Genomic DNA, 8,256 nt, shown 5'->3' on the forward strand with positions numbered 1-8,256 from the left:
TCCCCCACGGACCTTTACCGCTAACAGTCGAAAACTGAAGCTTCTTCAACGCTAATGATATAATTGTAAACAGTACACATAAACATAAAATTGGGCCTCGGAACAATTTAACGTTCGACCTTGTACGTAAATTGAGCCAAAAATGACTCAGTGGTCAATAATTAGGTTTTCCAAACAGATACGCACACGCTCACTCACAAAAACAAACACCACCGCTTTGCGTACTACAGGCACTTAGTGATTCAACAGCTGCAAACTCACTCTCTAACAATAACAATAAAATCTTGTGTTCTGCTTCCGATAATCTTGGAATTAGAGCCAATACTATTAAGATAGGTATAGAATGAATAAGTGATCTTGATTAAATATGGAAAAATACACACGTTCCACTGCAACCGGATGTATGTGGCCCTTAGATAAGCGTCGTTGCGTGTTCAGTTTATGGGTTAAGTAGATAGATAAACCTGAGATCGGTGCTGTGTTCCAAAACCAATCTTCAAAGCTAGCATCAATAGGGCCACATGGTGTTATTACTATAACTATACAATATATATCCGGCCAGACGCATCAGCTCAGACGCATCTTTCAACGAGAGAATTAAAGCTTTTAAAGAAGACTATTCGAGCACAAGTTACTTACAAATGCGCATGTGAATACAGGTGTAATATATATATTTTTTTTAAAATGAATGATGTGCCCGGGTATCACAGCCAGTTTTACGAGTAATCTGAGTCATGTCTAACTAATAAGCATCCCGTGAATCTTCACAAAGTTAAGTTCGTGACCCATGACCGTACGCTGGTACTTCAGTGAATTGATCACTAAAATGAGTTACGGTTATTTTAAGAATCTCTAAATTCTAACTCTTAAATTTGGCTAACTAAATTTGATAAAAATCAAGAAAATTAAAGAAAAAAAATAATTGCTGAATCGAGTTCTTTTTACTTAGATAACTATTTATTTTCATATACGATCTTCTGACCTAAAGAGTCAAAGCAACGCGACCAATCATGTAAAACGCTTTATACAGGACCTCCGATTCCTACTTTTATTATTTGCATTATTGGCCACGGAAAAACAAACGCGCGTGAATTATCATTTAGCTGTCGAATATTAAAAGATCTTCCACCTTGGTTTAGACAATCGGCGCGTGCATTTTTAACGATCGCAAAAGCATCATAAGTGCTTCCTCAGTATTACAGGAATGTGTTAATGATGTTGCTTAATTAAATAGGCGTAGGTAGCAGTAGCGTAAATTTTTAATCACATTAGCCTTTAAACTTCCCACCTTCTCTGGCAGTTCAAAAATAAGTTAAATAACACCCACAACTAACAATTCTATAAATAGTCAAGAAGAAAGTTGACACGTAAAAGAAATCATTTGTGAAGCGGTTCGACAAAATATAAGTTCGTGTAATAGTTAGTAGCCAATTTAATCATAAGTCGGCAAAGAGTTAAAAAAAACGGTTATGTAATGATGCAACCGATTTAATACATGTATACAGCGCGGGTTCAATGAAACCATGACCATATCGTAGCAGAACTACTGGTAAATATCCATATGGCTGCTCTGCATCAATAAAAGCCAGTACAAAAAAAAATTATACAAATAAAACTATCTAGAATAGCTCTAGTTTAAGAGACTGGGTACTTTAAAAGACGAGAGTAGCCTTCAGCTAAGCGAAACTAAGGATGCAATACCTTAGTTTATTCAAACGAGCGTAGAGTTAGCTTAACAAATGTGCTGAACACACATATTACGATTAGCCTGCTGAAGAAAATACCGGATATACTACGATTCCCCAACTAACATTTTCAGACATTTTGCTATTATAAATGTATTTCATAGCCACTTTCTAAAGCAGATTAGGTAAGCCAACGGTTGGTTATTCATGGCCAACAAGCAAACATTTCCTTTTATCAAAACGTAACAGTCATCACAATAAAGGCTGCATTACATTATGTAAATTGTATTTATGATATCAAAACTGAAGTGATATCTTCCGTACTGGAGCTGTTGTTCACCATCGAGTCGATCAGGTCTAGAGGTTTTTCTAACAAGGGACATAATCCGGTGGCCAATGCCGCTTCTGGCTGGGGCTAGTGCGTCTTGTTGCCCGGATCGACTCGTCGAAAAACTATCTGAGCCTGCCTTCGATAAACCCTCGCTCTCCTTTGGACTTCGTGCCATTTTACTACGACGCACCATTGCACTACAGTTCACACACAACAACTGCTTCTGCCGTACACACGTTCTGCACTGCAGCGGACCAATCTGATCTGATCCGCTCAAACACGTATCTGCCCCTCGAGCCCCTGTGTGCACTCCGACCAGCAGACACTGTTGCTCTTTACTCACAAACCCGCACATGCACACAAATGAACACAAGCAGAGATATCACACTCGGTACGCACTACTACTATGTCTCTCCACGTTCGACGAGCCAAAATCAACAGCAGCGGCGGCGGCGGCGGCGGCGGCGACTGCAACCTTGCTCGCACAGCTCCCCAAGCACAGCGCGAGGCGATGACGAACCACTATTCTTTCGTTTGATTCTATTCCGTTTCTACTGGCTTATACAGGAATTGTACAACTGTACTCCAACTAACCGAGCCATTCTGAGGACAGCATCAGTGAAGCAACAAAGCGGAGTAGCATTAATAGCGATGGACGGCAGCCGTCAAAGGATTTTCCCACTCGGACATGACATCGTGTGAATGGCACAATACACCGAGAACGGACCGACCAGACCAATCATTGCTCTGCGTTTCTGTGCTGCGGTGCTCTGTTCTGACTGAACCGCTAGCACCGCGTTAGTTTGTTTCGAACCACGTGAAAAAAGCATTACTCTCATAATACTTGTTTGGAGGAGGCTTATGGCAGCGGCTGCGGCAGCCGTTTCTCGTGGAGAGCATGAGCAGAACGACAACGCTATAAGGCAAGGCAGACCAGCGACAGCGGCGGCGGCGGCGGTAACAGACGGCGGCAACAGACGGCGGTACACAGAACAGCACCAAATGTATGTATACAGTATTATATATACACAGATAATAATATTTGCCATCGGGTGGAGTTATGCCGCTCCGGCTGTGCGTACGCTGGTGAATGGACAAGCGACAGCCGAGTGTTCAGCAGCCGGTCATCACCAGTGCTAAGCCTCCGTCGTACAGTTGCCGTCAATATCTCTTGCTGCCCCTAGCCATTGGCTAGCCGATAGCCGAACGACGTCCTAGGAAACCCGCACGGCAAGAGCAAATGACGGCAATGCAAGCAGCCGCAGTAGCGGCAGCAGCAGCAGCAGCACTTGGAAGAACTCACCAAAGCTCCGCCACCGTCATTGCTGCGACTACGGCCACTTTATGGTCCACATTCGCTGGTTCGTTAGCCGCATCGTTGATTGGCCGTGTAGCTGGTTTCTCGGTCGGTCAGCTAGTTGTTTCAGACGAAGCACCCTCCACAAATAATCGATCATCGTAGTATCCTGCAATTGCCGACGCTCTTGGCTACTACTGCTCCTGGCGGAGCCGCTACTACCGCCGTGGCCATTTCCATCTATTACTTTTCTGCTTGAATTTGCGACTCTCGCAATTTCCATGCCGCACCGGTATCTGCAACAGATAGGCGGAAGCCCAACCATTCGGCCGGCTTGCGCTGGACCCATTTTAAAAGGGTTCACCTTTAACCTACCCCACACCCCTCGCAACAACGGCGTAGCATGCGAAGCAACCTAAGCGCGACAACAGCATCATAGACTTCCAATCTGACAACAAGTCAAACCGGCGAGTAAGGACTGTGTATAGAAAACGAACTATGTGTAAAAGACACCAATGGTCAAACTTCTTCGTCGTTTACCTTACACTGTATAATCCCACTTATCTATGATGGATTTCAAACGCATATATCTTTATCTGTTGCTTTCTACGTCGCGAATGCGGCTTTCGTGTGCCCCAAATCGAGAGCATCGGAGAGAATCGAGCGCGTCGCAACACACGGATTCATCTCCGTTGATAAAAAAGGACCAACCACAAGTTAGAGGCCTCTACTCGCCAAATCAAAACAAAGCCTTCAAAAAGTTTATCCCGGGAGCTGTACGTAGATACATGTACAACAAGTCCGCACGGCATTTTTGGAACTCATTTGCTTTCTTGTTGTCCGTTGACAACGGCACTGGATCCAAGTAAAGAAGAAGGATCAATCGAATACAGTTAGACGGTTCGAATCGCATATGTCCAGTTGCTAATCATACTTAGTAGAACAGCGGGGAGAACACGGGAAAACCCCAAAATGAGAAGCACTAACGATGCGGCTACAGGCGTTGTGGCGAACGAAGTAATGTATTCGGTTTGTCTCTACAATTCGTAGCCATTAATCCTATAAGAAACGTTTCGTCTAACCCTGCTATCAAGCACTGTTTCAGACGACTGTCTCGCACTACGAAATGGAGCGTATTTAGGTCCGGACTCGAATCTAGACCAGCACTTGGTTCAAAATTTAGAAGGTAAACACGTTACCAGAGCCCTACCATCACAGAGAGAGCCATTAACATTTAATGAATGAAAAAATTTACTGTCTTCCCCCCTCCAAATAAAAGAAGACCTACATGAATTTTACACTTTCCTACGTTTCTTCCAAGCTGCCTTCTACATATCCTTAACTTGGCAACAATATGTACTGCGTGTAATAGAAATTTCTTTCACACTCACCTTTGGAACTTCTCGTGCTGAGTGCAAATTAGACGGTGGGTGACTAACGGAACGGGGGCTGGTGATCCAGCGGGAATTATGTCGGGCACTCGACTTTGTTTTGTGCTTTCTCGCACGCGACGTTTGTTCTGGGTCTCTTTTTCTGCGAGCGTTATTGTTGTTGTTATTGTTGTTGAAAATTTCTCAGACGAAATGTAGCGATAGAGGTTGTTGATGTTGCTATTTTTTTGTTGTTTTTGCTGGTCTTGCTATATTCATGAGCTGTAACGGCGCCAGTTGACCGCAAAAGATAGCAGAGACAACGGCAGCAGCGGAGGCGCTGGCGCCAGTTCACACTCAGGCTCCAACCTAAAACAACGCGATGATGATGATGATGATTTAGAAGCTGGCCCGTTTATTTTCTGTCGTAATTATTACACCGGAACAAGGAAAACATACGAATCCCTGACTGAGATTGCGTTCACTAGTGCTCCGAACGACAAACCCATCTGGAACCCCCCGGGGGCTGCGTACACTAACAGTGACCAATAAGGGTACAACGATCGCGACGACAATCGCTGTAGATAGTTAATATAGTAGGGATAATATTAATATTGTATAGTTTTGTTACTATTACTATCATCAAATGTTTCTACTTCGTTGATTGCAACGGTCGTTATGGCATCGTTATATCAAACGATGCTCCCCCTCAATAGGAGCATTGTCTATTGCAGGCGTTTAACATACGTCCGATGTGTCGAAGCCAGGGTCTGCGGGCAGGCACCTCACCAAGAAATTGTTTACAGGCACTTTCCTTTTTTGAGCGAACGTGGGCGTAAAATTTATCACCACCAATGCCGTGTAAATCTGTTTCTGTTAAAAGAGAATAATAACTATACTCGTTTCGTCGTTGCTGTTCTCTAGTGCATTCAGGCATAGCAAAATCAGTCACTATATCGACTTTTCTACGACATCTGAATATAGGCACACGCGAGATGAACGCAGTACTCGGTTTTACAATACATGCATACATCTACTAAAGCTTTGGGTTCGATGACGGCAACACACGTGAAGTAAAAACAGATGACCGGTTATTAATAGTAGTTTCGACCTGCAGGTACTACGCGACCAGTTCTAAGATGAATAGACTGTACCGAAATCCCAAAAACGAACCAAGCACATGCATGTATTTTCATAGCACCAATCCGCTTTCGAACAACTTTTTTTTTCTGCTGACCTTTAAGTATTTAATATGCATCAATAGTGGGTCATGTAGTATACGCCATGACCCGTACTGCGGGCAAACCAGGACATGGATAGAATATAAAAAAAAAAATAGAACTTATTAATAAATTGACGAACTTTGTTCGATCGTAGTCAGTTGGCGATAGTTGTATCCAGATAATCCTTTTTTAATGTCTTTGCCTTTTTGCCCCCGCTTTTTACATTTTATTGTCTTGTTATTCGCTGCTTTGAATGTATTGTGACAACAATAGCAACGCTATCTACGACCGCAGTAAGCACTGATAACGCGTTTGTCAGCAACGATTCGACGAGCAAGAAAACAGCGAGATATATAGAGCGAGTATATTCTACGACTGTATCTAAACCATGATAATGATGAAGACAACCGAAGTCGCGAGACGGTCTTCTTCTCTCTATACTTTCTATATAAGCGACACTGTATCAGTTTAGTACAGTTCGATAATGAAAGGTGTATTGCGCTTTGACAGATATTTACCGACACAGAAAATGTGCGAGGTAACAGATTCTATTCAGCAAACAAATATCAAATAAAGACATTTGATATGAGCAAAGAATAAATGTAAAAATATTATGAAGCATTAGTGCTATTATGCACAATTCGCACTCAGGTAAGCAATTTTTTCTGCGTTTTTACACATCCGTTTCAACAACCGCACAATAACGATATAAAATTACTGCAAATAATAATCAAAACCATCTGCAGTTGTTAAACGTTTTTAGTAATTCGTGGTCGCTGTCGTCATGTTAGCAGGTCTATAGGCAGGGCTTACTGGTCATTCGTAGTGGCATTATAGTGATATTCGGACTAGCGAAGTAACCTGGCAATTTCTAATCGTTACCACGTGCAAATGCACCTACGGCAACGCGATATAGCAGCACAACACCTCAGACAATACGTACCTCATGTTTTATACCAGCCATTACAAACGAACCACAACAGCACGAGCAGCAACACTTCTATCTTTGTTACCCCCCCCCACCCAGAGAACACTTCTACTCTCACAATCACTACAATAAGACAGACTCTACCAGTGCCACGAGCACCATCACACCGTCATAACCCTGCAACAGCAGCCGGCGCACGCACGCAGGCAGACGACGACAACAACAACAACAACAAAAAAGGCACCAGCGGGATCTTTATAGTCTGTTTGGACGTTGCTGGTTACTTTTTGTCCGGCCGTTATCGTCGTTAGTTGCAAACAGTTACCCTGCCATAGCAAGGGCGGCAAGGAAAAGGGGGAACCTACGCCCGATCCGATGGCGGTGGCGACAGGGAAACAGACACGCGGGCGGTCGGTCTGACGGGCGGGTGGCGATCGGAGAAGACGCAGCATAAACAAACAGAAGCACAGTTAGGCAACTGCCATAGGCGATCACTTACTCAATAGTAATGCTAGTACTAGCGGAATTGGCACCTTGTTGTTTCACTGTTCTCGGTGTAGCCATTAGCGATTCTAACCATAGCAGTAGTGTTTCTGGAGCTATACATATTATCGGATGATAGAGACCACTGCAGCAGCAGCAGCAGCGACGGCGGCGGCGGCCGCGGCAGCAGCAGCAGCAGCGGCGGCGGCGGCGGCCGCAGCAGCAGCAGCAGCAGCAATCGTAGTTCAGGGACTAGCTCACATCGTTTCTTGGTCTACCTGTCGTATCGTTGTCGTCAATCGGCCACTCACTCAGCCATTGCACCGTCACATTCACTAACAAAAACAATAGCAAAGCTATCACCAGCACAAAACAACAGCAGCAGCGGCAGCCACCGCAGAGGGTGAGAGCGCAATTCCTAACAGCAATAGCACCATCGAAGCGGATGGACATCCACTTGTCTGTCTGTCCGTCCGTCCGTTTTACCGACAACACAGCACTGCCGTCGCCGCCCAACCAAGCCAAACAACTACCAGCAGCAGCAGCAGCTGCTGCCGCTCTCAATAGGAACAGCGGGATTTGCCCGTTCTCTCCGTACTCGACTTCTTCACACGTATTTTTTAGGACACTTTCTCCGCCATCATACAACCCCTACACAAATTAGTTTTCTGCCGGTCAACTTGGCCGGTTCATGCTGCTGGTAGAGTGTCCTATGTCCGGCTGCCTATGTACGCCCGCGTGTCACCGCGAGGCCCACGCCAGACGCGCAGAGAAGTAAGTTATTGGCATCTAGATCAAAACATATGCCAACAGCAGGAACAGCATCACCAATAGCAGCCGACCCGACCCACGACGACGATTCGATCGGCTGATGAGTCTGACTGTCTACATGTGCTGTTTTGCGTCCGGTATTTCGTCTGATAAACATAATTTCGGCTC

General features: G+C 44.6%; 1 long non-coding RNA gene across 1 annotated transcript; it reads right to left on the bottom strand.

Annotated features, from left to right (window-relative positions):
* Positions 1-1,671: 1,671 nt before the first annotated feature.
* Positions 1,672-7,193, bottom strand: LOC111243511 (uncharacterized). Its single transcript, XR_002670512.2, has 2 exons — positions 6,850-7,193; positions 1,672-5,052 (listed from the first exon to the last, which is right to left on the bottom strand). It is a non-coding gene; the product is annotated as an uncharacterized LOC111243511 (long non-coding RNA).
* Positions 7,194-8,256: the final 1,063 nt, after the last annotated feature.

This window comes from Varroa destructor, unplaced genomic scaffold (genome assembly GCF_002443255.2).
Source record: "Varroa destructor unplaced genomic scaffold, Vdes_3.0 BEIS01000001.1, whole genome shotgun sequence".
NCBI lineage: Eukaryota > Metazoa > Arthropoda > Arachnida > Mesostigmata > Varroidae > Varroa > Varroa destructor.